Source organism: Ochotona curzoniae, unplaced genomic scaffold (genome assembly GCF_017591425.1).
Source record: "Ochotona curzoniae isolate NIBS_2020 unplaced genomic scaffold, NIBS_Ocur_1.0 scaffold_4701, whole genome shotgun sequence".
In the NCBI taxonomy this organism is placed as follows: domain Eukaryota; kingdom Metazoa; phylum Chordata; class Mammalia; order Lagomorpha; family Ochotonidae; genus Ochotona; species Ochotona curzoniae.
In genome coordinates this window covers 80717208-80730118 of record NW_024467122.1, presented here as the reverse complement: position 1 = coordinate 80730118, position 12911 = coordinate 80717208, and the positions used below count along the sequence as shown (strand labels likewise).

The 12911-nt window shown below is 42.2% G+C and overlaps 1 protein-coding gene across 3 annotated transcripts in view; it reads left to right on the top strand.

Moving 5' to 3' along the window:
- PEAK1 (pseudopodium enriched atypical kinase 1) overlaps positions 1-12911 on the top strand; it is a 294399-nt gene that overhangs the window by 135963 nt on the left and 145525 nt on the right. Inside the window, exon 1 of one of the 3 annotated variants that reach the window (XM_040969692.1) lies at positions 10484-10525. The exons of the other annotated variants lie outside the window; for them this stretch is intronic. The gene's annotated coding sequence lies outside the window, so the exon portion shown is untranslated. Of the gene's footprint in view, positions 1-10483; positions 10526-12911 lie in introns of those variants that run through there. 3 annotated transcript variants of the gene reach the window in all.

The following is a 12911-nucleotide window of genomic DNA, read 5'->3' as shown; positions in this document are numbered from 1 at the left end:
CATATGCTGGTTTCCCTCCCCCAAATGTCTGAAAATACCAGCAGAAGCCAAGAACCTGAAGCGTTTTGGAGTCTCCCTCACAGGTGGCAGGTGTCCAAGCCCTCCGGCCATCATTTGCTGCCTCGCAGGATGAATTAGCAGGAAGCAGGATCAGAAGGAGGAGCTAGGGCTGGAACTGGCTCTCTGATTATGGACTCCAGTGTAGATGATACTTTTTTATTACCACAGGTATCAGTCATCTCAGCATGCATTTTTTTCCCCCCTTAGGAGTTGAGCACGACATCTTGTTGCTTAAAATCACTAAACACTTGTCCAAATTGCCAACTTCTCTTCTCTTTAGTGATTATATTCTGTCTTCCCCTTTTCAGACTAGTCAGAGTTTTATCAGTTGCATTCATTTTCTTTCAAAGAACCCGTTTTTTGCTTCATGGATTTTTCTATATTTTTAGGTGTCTATTTTATTGACTTCTGTTCTTCACTATTTTGTTACTGTCTACTTAACTTTGGCTTAATTTGCTCCTTTTGTCTAACTGCCTTTCCTGGAAGCTTGAATAATTGACTTTAGGCCTTTTATCCCCTAATAATAAGACAGAAAATGATAAATGTCCTCCAAGCACCTTTTTAGCAGAATGTCATGGGTTTCCATGTGTTGGGTTTTCATTATCATTGAACTCAGAATTATTTCAGAAGCTATTGCTTAGTCTCTATGTGTTTGGGAAATTTTACATTTAAGCCCACCGTGATGAGAGGATGTATTTTGCATAGTTCCTTTTTGATAATCATTTTTTATTGATTTGATTTCTTTGAAAAAGAAGGATGGGGGAGGGGAAGGAGAAGGCGAGATCTCATCTGCTAGTTCACTCCCCCAGTGCCTGAGCCAGCTGAGTAGGGCCAGGCCAGTGTCAAGAGACAGAGTTCAGTTTCGTTCTCCCACATGGGTGTTGGCAGTGTCCCATGTATTTGAGCCATCACCCACTGCCTTCCAGGGAAACAGAAAGCTAGAATCTGGAACAGACCTAGGACTTGAAGCCAGCCACTCTGATGCAGGTGTCCTCATTGGCAGTTTAACGTGCCAAATGCACGCCCCCTGCATTTGATTTCAGCCTTTTTTAACTCACATAGGCTTAATTCTTGGCTCAGGACATTTCTTGGTAAATAGTTGATGGGCGCTGTGGAAAGTTAGGCTCTGCCATGTGGATTGGAAAGCTCTGTGAACCTCAATTCATCTGAGTGTGCTGCCCAGGTCTTTGTATCCCCTCCTTGTGCTGTGGGGGCTCTGGCCCTGCAGTGACAGAGGGGAGTGTTGATGTCTCCCACGGAAGTTGTATTCATGTCTCTTTTCCGTCCTGTCAGCTTTTGCTTTGTAGATACAGTACTATGTACACACTTCTAGAATTAGTTTAGCTTTTAAATAAATTAATCAACCCCTTGGTCATAAAAAATGGCACTTGGATAGCAGTGCTTGTTTTGTCTTCTTTTTCTGATGTGACTTGTCCAAGTTTCTTAAAATTCCAGTTTGCATGTTGTAGCCTTCATCCATTTACTTTTATCTTATTTCTTTATGTTTGTTATAATAGGTATAGCATGTATGTAGGTCTTGGTTTGGTTTTTTTTTTTTTGTATCTTTTAATTGGAGTACTCGGATGACTTACAGGGAATGCATTACTATGATTGGTTATATTTTACTTTTGAAAGAGAAAAAGAGAGTGACCATCAGCAAGTTTTTCCCTCAAGTGCTTATCATGGCCAGGCCAGACACAAAGCCAAGAGTTCAGCACTCAACCCAGGTCTGCCCTGTGGGCAGCAGGAGCACGGTGCCTTGAGTCATGGGCACTGCTCTTCAGGGGCTGCGTTACCAGGCAGCTGGAGCAAGGAGGAAAGCCAGGGATTGAAACCAGGCGTCCCTGCTCGGCTGTGGCAGCTGAACTTGCATCTTAACTACCAGGCCAAGTGTACACTCCAATATGGTTGGTTTTTAAATCTACCGTCTTGCTCTTTATTTCCTGTTAACCCTTCACCTGCATTAATAATGCTTAAGATATTCTGTGCTAGGTAATTTGTGCCGCCCCACCCCCCAACGATTGGCTAACTGTTCTGTTTGGGTTTTAGTGATTGCTCTGTGATTATGACATGCCTCTTTAGCTTATTATAATCTGTTCAATAACATTGTAACCCTTTGTGTATAATAAGCAACTTTTTTGAGGTTTTATTTACTTCTATTGGAAAGGCAGATTTACAGAGAGAAGGAAATACATAGAGAAACATCTGCTGATTCACTCCCCCCATGACCACAATGGCTGGAACTTAGCTGATCCGAAGCCAGGAGCCAGGAGCCAGGAGCCTTTTCTGAGTCTCCCATATGGGTACAGGATCCCAAGGCTTTGGACCATCCTCAGCTGCTTTCCCAGGCCACGAGCAATGAGCTGGACTGGAAGTGGAGCAGCCAGAACACAAACTGGCACCCATATGGTTGCAAGGGGAGGATTAACCAATTGAGGCACTGCACCACACCCAACAAACAACCATTATAACAGTGTTCCTTCATGTTTCATGCAGTTTTCTCTCTGAGCTTCATTTTGGATAAATTACAGTGCTGTTTACTTGTATCTGCTGTTCTTCAGTATATAATCTAATAACCCATGTTATTAAACTTCTCTTTCAAAAATTATATATATATTTTTTATCTCAGGAAGTTCCTTTTAAAGAATCTCCATTTCTCTCTTCATTATATTTTTATTTTCATTTGCATCCTGCAATGTTAGAGAGCTTGGTTATGGTGCTTTTAGTGTCTCTGTTTGCTAATTCTGTTCCTATCATGTAATGGTCTTTCTCCACTGACTGAACTCTTTTCTGATCATGAATAATGTGTCCATGCATCTTAGAATATCCAGTATTTCTTTTAGTAAATGACAATTACTTGTAAAGTTTACATTCTTGGGTTCTTAACTTTTTTCTATACTTTTCTATACTTTTTTAGGTAAATATTTATTTATTTTTATTTGAAAGGGAGATTTACAGAGAGAAGGAGAGACAGACAGAAAGCTCGTCCATCTGCTGGTTTACTCCCCAAATGGCCTCAGTGGCCAGAGCTGAGCTAGTGTGAAGCCAAGAGCCAGGAGCCTCTTCCAGGTCTCCCATGTGGGTACAGGGTCCGAAGGATTTGAGTTATCCTCTCCTGCTTTCCCAGGTCATAAATAGGAATTTGGAATGGGAAGTGGAGCAATCAGGACACGTACTGGTGACCATATGGGATGCTGGTGTTTGGAGTTGGAGGATTAGCCAATTGAGCCATTATACTGACTCGTATCACATACTTTAAAAAAAAAAAAAAGAGGTTTTCCCTTAAAGGCAGTTTTGTTCAGTGTATCTTAGTTCTTTACAGGCATATCTAGAACAGCTTTTCTTCTAGACTGCTTTCCTCTTTTTCATCTTTGCTTCCATGCCCTGGCCCACCCTGGGGTCCCTACTGATTGCCAGCGTGTATCCAGTAAGGTTTTCTCCCCGACAAGAGAGAGAACTTACGGAATTGTTTGCCCTCTGGCAGCCATGACTCGTCATTCCTCTTACAAACTCCATGGCAACTTTCTCTCCATACAAGTTCTTCCCTCTTCTCAAGAAATCTTACCTTTCTTGTGTCTACATTTTTACCTCACTAAATACTCAACTACACCCTTGCCCAGACCAATAGAACTCCCCTCCTCCCCCACCCAGAACTTTTGCCCGTTTTTCTGCCACTTTGGCCTCCTGGCACTTTCCTCTCTGTCTCTGCCCGTGACTAGGATAGCGAGGCCCTGCCCCCGTCCTGGTAAATCATTTCCTGCTGCAGAGCTTGGCGCACGGCAGGCCCTGCCTGGTGCGTCTCCCTTTCCTGCACGGCCTTGCTGAAAGCACACTGCTCCCAGGGGCCTGCTGATTCCCGCATGGTCAGCAACAAAAATTGAGTCATCCTAGAATGAGTTTTAATGTGCACATTCTGCAAGGTTCAGAAATCCTAAAAAAAAAAAAAAAACTTTTTTTTTTCTAACACTGAATCACTGGCGCTCATTGCTTCTATGTTGTCACAGATTGCCTGGCGTCCACTATAGGAATTGCTGTTTATCGTTACATTCAAAGGGCCTATTGCAAACTTTAAATCAGAAACAGTGGGAAGAAAATGATGTATCATACCTAAGAAGTTCTACAAATTAAAAAAATGTATTTCTTGAGATTATGAAGATCATTTCAATATTATGAAGTAGTAAGTTTAAATATAAAATTGCTGCTTAGCAATTGTTAGGTTAGAATAACATGCCTGACAACCATCTCATGTGATGTTGCAAAACAGAATTCAAATGAATTTAGAGGCTAGGCATGTTGAAGATCCTTCCTGTCAGGCATTAACAGACGGCCACTATAAAGGGCCAGAAAGCCACATGACTCTTCTATTGCCGCTTGACTCAGTGGCTCAAGGACAACTTCAGAAAATGAAACAAGTGAGCGAACCATTTTTGGACGAAGCTTATGGGCAATGAAACTTGAATTTCATCTCATTTTAAAAAATACTTATTTGCTTATTTGAAAAGCAGAATTAGAGAAAACTTCTGTCTACTGGTTCACTTTCTTTCTTTCTTTCTTTCTTTCTATTCTTCTTTCTTTTTTTTTTTTCCTTTGGTAAAGATTTATTTATTTTCATTGCAAAGTGAGATATACAGAGAAGAGGAGAGACAGAGAGGAAGATCTTCCGTCCGATGGTTCACTCACCAAGAGGCCTCAGCAGCTGGAGCTGAGCCAATCCGAAGCCAGGAGCTAGGAGCTTCTTCTGGGTCTCTCATGAGGACGCAGGGTCCCAAGGCTTTGGGCCATCCTCGACTGCTTTCCCAGGCCAAAAGCAGGGAGCTGGATGGGAAGAGGGGTTGCCAGGATTAGAACCGGTACCCGGTGCCCCTATGGGAATCCGGCGAGTGCAAGGTGAGTACTTTAATCACTACACTATCACCCCGGACCTCTGGTTCACTTTCCAAATGGCTGCATCAGCAAGGCTGAACCAGGCCAGTTTCAGGAGCCTGGAACTTGATCCAGATCTTCCAAATGGGTGACAGGTGCTCAACAATTTGGGTCATTGTCTACTGCTTTCTAGGCACATTGGCAAGGAGTTGGATTGGAAATGGAGCAGTCAGGACTCAAACCTGCGCTCATGTGGGATACTGGAATGATAGGGTAGCAGTTTATCCTGACATTGCTACAATGCTAGCCCCTCATCATATTCATATTTTTATGAATATTTAGATATTATTAGATTTTTTCAACTGTTTCAAAACATGAAAACTCTTACTTCCTTGCAAACTGTTTATAGACAAGTGGCAGACTGGGCTTGGCAGAGGGTTGTGGCTGCACCGGCCTAATTCTGTGTGATTATAGAACTCCCAATAAGCTGTATGTTCCTAGAAGGCTGTTGTGTTGTGACTCTTAAGTGATGCTTGGAACCATTACCTATCATTACATTCAAGAGCACAGCAAACAAGGTTGTACAAGTTTGCAGTGGTGGATTATGAGAGATTACATAGTGTCATAAGTCATATCAGAGGGAAACAGGAGTATTCTGTTTCTAGTGTCTAGTCTGTCTTACTCCCAAACTTGCACCTTTTTTCTCTTTAATCATGGAAGGCTGACTTCCTTGCTCCCTCCCTATTTTGTTTCCTTTGGCCTGTCCATAATTTTAAAATTTACCATGTGTTTCTGTATGCTAAGTTTATTTCTTTTGTGATAAAGTTAACCCGGTACTCGTGAACAGAAAATTCTTTCATGCTATATTTTTCTGTACTTTCTGCTTTCCTCACCCACAAGATCCTTGATTTTCTTTCTTTCTTTTCTTTTTTTCTTCACAGCTCACCATCTTGAGGTTAAAACCCCTGTGCTCATTAGCTGTGCTTGTGACGCCAACCGCATCACTTTGTTGTCCAGGCAGAACACAGAATCTCTTCCACAGTGTATTCTCTTTATTTGTCATTGCTTCCTGGGCTGGTCAAGCTCCTGCAGGAATGATTGGGGCTTTATTCTGTAATATCTGTCTGAAACAGAATTGACACATACACCCTTTTATTCAGTTTTAGGTTCCTAAGATAATCCAGTGCCCACTGCACAGGACTGATAACACCATGTATTTTATTAATCATGGGTGTATTTCCCTTTCTTCCTCCTAAAATGTGGAATTGAAGTAGTTCTCTGGCAACAACCCAAATCTAGTGCCGTGGGAGGTTCTGAAAGAGGGAAGTTGGGTTGAGGTGAATACAGCTGTTGCATTAGTGGCTGAATAACAGTGTGGTTGCATTTAGTCAGGGAATCCTTTTATGGTTGCTGAATGTTTCCCAGTGCACTGGGACAGAGCCCAGAGAGAGCAAAAAGAGAAAAAAACAAAAGAAAAAAAAAACATGGAGCGGTACCTATTTCTCTTTCAGTTCCAATAGAGAACATTGTTTTTTATTTGTTTTGGTTTTGGTTTGTTATTTGTTTTAAGATTTATTATTGGAAAGTCAGATTTACAGAGAAAAGATCTTCTGTCCACTGGCATGCCCCATGTGGCCATAAAGGTCATAGCTGAGCTGATTTGAAGCCAGAAGCTTCTTCCAGGTCTCCCACACGGGTGCAGGATCCCAAGGCTTTGGGTCATCCTCAGCTGCTTTCCCAGGCCACAAGCAGGGAGCTGGATGGGAAGTGGGGCCACCAGGACACGAACTGGCACCCATACAGGATCCTGGCAGGTGTAAGAGGAGGATTTAGCCACTGAGCCATCATGCTGGGCCCAGAACATTGTTTTCAAATAGAAAATAAAAATAAAGCTTTGTTCTGATAGAAGCTACAACTTAATAAAAAGTCAGCAGAGAATTTGCATTGTTTGTAAAAATGTTAAAAATTTTAGGCAGTGTCTGTTTTGTTGCTGCCAATACATAGTAATTAATAGGTTAAAAAAAATCAGACTTGTCATTAAATTTGGGGAGGTTTTCCTCACAAGCTGTTATATTGCTTTGATTACTTAGAAGCTTCCTTCCATGAGCATGGTTAACTCACTCCAGTCATGCGCCATGACACACGGCCTTGGTCTAGAAGGTTCTTCATGTGACTCGACGTCTGGCTCATTTCATTCAGCTTTTACTTGCTGTATTCACAGAGTGTGGGTGGATGCACTGTCCGAAACTGCACGCGTTCCCACCCAGTCCCCGTTCCCACCCAGTCCCCGTTCCCACCCAGTTCCCGACACACAGCCTGCATTTGCTGGAGGGCATTTGTCATCATCTGAAATGAGTTTTCTTGTCTGTCTGTCTGTCTGTAATAGAATATAAACCCTAGGAGAGAAGAGATTTCGTCTTCCTGTTACCTCTCTTTCAAGCACTTACAATGCTGCCTAAGTTGAAAGAAAGAATAAATATGGGGGGGGGGGCGGTGCAGTAGCCTAGTGGTTTAATCCTCGCCTTGCACGCTCAGGATTCCATATGGCCACCAGTTCTAATCCTGATGGACTCGCTTCCCATCCAGCTCCCTGCTTTTGGCCTGGGAGAGCAAAACCTTGGGACCCTGCACCCGTGTGGGAAACCTGGAAGAAGCTCCTGGCTTCGGATCGGCTCTGCAGTGGCCACTTGGGGAGTGAATCAGTGACGGAAGATCTTCCTCTCTGTCTTTCCTGCTCTCTGTAAATCTGCCTTTCCAATAAAATAAATAAATAAGTAGAACATTTTTTAAAAGAATAAATAAAATATCTGTGCTGTGTGATTTGTAAAAGTATGGTTTGCTAGCATATATGTTGGCCAAATGGAATACAGGACGTAATTTAACAACCCAAGCTTATCTTGCTACAGAAATGCTTTTTCTTAAATAATTGAGCCATATTAGAATGCCAGAGAAAATACTTCAGAAATGTGATATGACGCCTCCCTTGCCCTCCCTGGATTAGGTGAATGTAAGTTGTGGGCATTATGCTTCATCGAGCCTGACTCCTTCTCTGCATAGCCAGCATAGGATGCTAGCTTCTGGGACTGGTGTGATGGCTCAATTAACTAATCCTCTGCCTACAAGCACTGGCATCCTGTCTGGGTGCCAGTAAGTGTCCTGGCTGCTCCTCGTCTGCTCTGGCTCCCTGGGAAAGCAGTCGAGGACGGCCCAAAGCCATGGTACCCTACCTCCCACAAGGGAGACCTGGAAGAGGCTCCTGGCTCCTGGCTTCAGATCTGCTCAGCTCTAGCCATTGTGGCCATTTAGGGTGTGAACCAGAAGGAAACCCTTTCTCTCTGTTTCTTCCTTCCTCTGTAAATCTGCCTTTCCAATAAAAGTGAATAAATCTTGGCAGGGTGGTGGGAAATGGTACCAGGTCGAAATCTTCCCTCCCAGGGCCAGTGCTGTGGCATGGCAGGTAAAGCTGCCATATGTGATGCCAGTTTCCCATAAGGGCACCGGTTCTGAGTTCCAACTGCTTGACTTCTAATACTGCTCATTGCAAATGGCCGGGAAAAGCAGGAAAAGACGGCACAGGAGAGGATGACTAACTCTATGGGGGACTCAGAAGAATCTCCAAACTTCAGCTTGGCCCAGCGCTGCTCTGTGCGAAATAACTGGCTGGTAAAAGATACGTAACTTTATCTCTCTGTCTCCTCTCTCTCTCTCTTTCCCTTCCTTCCTCCCCTCCCCTGTGAAATTCCACCTTTCAAGTCAAAGAAGACCATGTGCAAGGTGTGGGGGCTGTGCGAGGGATTCGTCATACGCTGAGCACACGCTGCAGCGTGCCCTTCATGACAGGCATCCAGCCAGACATCCGCAAGTTCCCAGTGCTCAGCCAGCACTTTCCCTGCCTGATGGGAGAGAAATCATCAGTTTCTAAAGGAAGATAACAGCATCCGGAGTGTCTAGAGTAGATCATCTGTACCACGCAGTATATAATAACAGAAAAATAACTATTAGATGTGGAGAAACAGAGAAGGTTTACCCATATTTAAGAGAGTCCAGATGTTGGAGTCAGCAGACAGTAACCTTCAATCACTCATTATGAATCGGGCAAAGATCTTACTGGGAAAGAGGAGCATAAAAAGGCTTGTGTGGCCCTCTCTAGAGAGAGGAGAAACTGTTTTTAGAAAACCTCATACCTAAAATGAAGGTTGCTGGCTACACTCATCAGATAAGAGATGGCAGTACCAAGAGCCAGTGAACTTGATGACAAGTCAGTAGAAATAATTTTGCCCAACGAAAGAAAAAAAAAGGGGTTTATTTGTTTGTTTGTTTTTACTTCGAGAAAGAAAAGAGAGAGATCTGACTGGATCCACTGATTTACTTCCCAAATGTATGCAATATCTGGAGCAGGGCTGGCCCCACACCAGGTGCCAGGAACTCCATTGGAGTCTCCCACGTGGCTTACAGGGACACATGTCATGGAATCAGCACCTGCTGCCTCCCAGGGTACACAGCAGGAAGCTAGAGCAAAAGCAGAGGAGCCAGGTGCTGGAGCCAACACCTGCTGCCTCCCAGGGTACACAGCAGGAAGCTAGACCGAAAGCAGGGAGCCAGGTGCTGGAGCCAACACCTGCTGCTTCCCAGGGTACACAGCAGGAAGCTAGACCGAAAGCAGGGGAGCCAGGTGCTGGAGCCAACACCTGCTGCCTCCCAGGTTACACAGCAGGAAGCTAGAGCAAAAGCAGAGGAGCCAGGTGCTGGAGCCAACACCTGCTGCTTCCCAGGGTACACAGCAGGAAGCTAGACCGAAAGCAGGGGAGCCAGGTGCTGGAGCCAACACCTGCTGCTTCCCAAGGTACACAGTAGGAAGCCAGAGCAAAAACAGGGGAGCCACATTTTGAACCAGGCAGTCTGGTAGAGGATGCAGGAATCTTGCACAGCATCTTAACTGCTGTGTGAAATGCACATTTTCCCCATACAGTCCTCAGTGACCTGTTTGATCACAGAGAATCAAGCGTAGGTGTATTATGACAAATGTGTATATTTGTAGAACCCCAGAGGACAAGAGAATAAGGCAAAAAAAAATTTTTTTAAGAAATAAAGCTAAAAGCTTCTAAGTTTGACAAAAAAAAAAAAACTTTTCATAGATTTAAGAAGCTCAATAGCTCAATGAATTCCAAACAGAATATGTGCAATGAAAACAAACACAAAGTATATACGATTTAAAAAAAGATAAAATTGAAAAACACTTAAAAAACAAAAGACACACTAACACTAGGATTGTTACAACATTAGTGACTACTGACGAAACAGAATAATGGAAGCAGAATTTACAGAATGACATCTTTAAGGAATTGTAAAATTAAAAACAACACAAAACAAAAACCCTCTAACCTGAAAACTTTGTGTCCAGTGAAAATAGCATCCAAAAGTAAAGGTAAAAATGAAGTCAATTATAGATCAGCAAATGTAGTAAAGCATTTTTAACAGATGTGCAGTCCCGTGGACTTTGACCGTTCCCCACTGCTTCCTCAGGCACATTAGCAGGGAGCCGGACTGGAAGTGGAGCAGCCAAGGTTCAAACCTTTACCCATATGGGATGCTGGCATTACAGGTGGGATCTCTGCCTGCCAAGCCACAATATCAGTGCTGCTTCTGTCATTTTTTAAAAAAATAAAGCTGACCTTTTAAGGAAAAAAATATGTTATGGAGTTTGTTCTATGTATATAATCATAGGAATAGTATATGATCACATTGCAAAAATAGTATAATAAAAAATATATCATTGCAAGATTCTTCTGCTTTATATAATATTCAATAATAAGTGTATTATGATAATTTAAATGTGCATATTATAATTCTTAGCATGTCACCCCCTCCTCTTGTACATACAAATAGTTCTAGAGCAATTAAACATTGGAAACTCTATAAGTGAAATTAAGACAGGAAAAAATAGAGGATAAAATTTTGAAACACAGTATAAACTAATAGAAAATAAAGACAAGGGCCGGGTACGGTAGCACAAGTGGCTAAAGTCCTAACCTTGCATGTGCTGGGATCCCATGTGGACACTGGTTCATGTCCCGGGAGCCCCACTTCCCATCCAACTCTTTGCTTGTTGCCTGGGAAAGCAGGTGAAAACAGTCCAAAGTCTTTGGATCCTGCACCTGCGTGGGAGTCCCAGAAGAGCCTCCTGGATCCTGGCTTCAGGTCAGCTCAGTTCCAGCCAATGCAGCCACTTAGGGAGTGAATCAGCAGATGGAAGATCTTCCTCTCTCTCTCTTCCTCTTTTTATATCTGACTTTCCAATAAATATAAATAAATCTTTAAAAGAAAAAGAGAGACCAGATTTTAGTTTTGGATATAATTACTTCATTACATGTATTAGATATAAATGATTTATGCAATTAAGAATCAGGATATTTTCAGATTAGGTCAAAATAGAAGACCTGACTACAAATCGCATGTTTCAAATATTGAGATTTAAAAGAATATAGAGAGATTTAACTAAACGCATTTTACTATGTATATGTTTATTATATATACTGTATAAAAATTCTTGTATTTGCCTATTACACTTTTTAGTAACTATATTATGTTGACATATCTACAAATCTGAAATATTCAGAAAAAAGTGATTTGGAAAAGTCTTTGAGAAAGGTACGGCGGGCCTGGCGGCGTGGCCAAGTGGCTAAAGTCCTTGCCTTGAACACACCAGGATCCCATACAAGCACCTGTTCTAATCCCGGCAGCTCCACTTCCCTTCCAGCTCCCTGCTTGTGGCCTGGGAAAGCAGTGGAGGACGGCCCAAAGCCTTAGGACCCTGCACCCATATGGGAGACCCGGAAGAGAAAGGTACTACAAGAGAAAATTTTTAAGGATACAATGGAATATTCACTACATCCGGAGAGAGGGAAAGAGATATAGGCATTCCGATTTGCAAATATCGAAGCATCTGCCCTTATCTCTCTCTATTACCTAGGACAGCGACAATACTGACATCACCTTTTTCAAGTTTGCTTTCCAATTTTTGATGTTTTTATTGATACACAGAGAACAATTGTTATGCATTTCTGTTTTCACTTTTAAAAATAACATTGGCATAGATCATCCTTTTCTTCCTATAATGTGAAGAATGCTAATTTTGCCCTTGACTGATTGATTATATGAATTTGGACATCATCATCTTTTCTTCAAATACATGATGGTGATACCCATATTTCTTGGCAATATTTTTTATGGTTATTAACTTGAAAAAAACTATTTTTGTTGTATTTTTCTTGACACATAATTAAGCATAATGTGATGTGTAAATGCATGTGTAGATTGCATAATGATCAAATGAGAGTAATTTGCCTAATAGTCACCAAATATTTCTGTGTGGAGAATATTAACTATCCTCCGTGAGCCGTTTTGAAATATACAATACATTATTGTTAACCATGGTTACCGTACTGTGCAATAGAAAATAAGAATTTGTTCTTCCTGTTTAACATTAGAGCTGTTGATTAACCTCTTCCTATTTCCCACACCCCTCTCCCCTCCCAGCCTGTGGCAACCAGTGTTCTGTCAGTTTCAATGAGCTCAGCTTCCTTGCATTCCAGGATGCGTGAGGTCATGTGGCGTTTTCCTTGCGAGCCTGGCACCCTGCCTAGTGTCCTCAGGTTCGTCCATATTGTCGCAAATGACGGAATATCGTTTTTCCCCGTAGCTGACGGACGTTTCACTATGTATATATACACACCACTTTTCCTTCACGTGTTCTTCTGTTGATGGACATTTGGATTGCTTCAAATCTTGGCTGTGATGAACAAACATGAGCATGCAGAGCTCTCTTTAACGTTCTGATTTCCTTGCCTTTAGATATATACCCAGAGTTGGATGGCTGGATCATATGTAGCTATAGGTTTAATTTTTTAAAGGATGTTAAGTAATTTTATATCAACAATTTTGGCAACTTAGTTAAAAGGCACATATTTTGTGCATTTCTCTTATTTAAG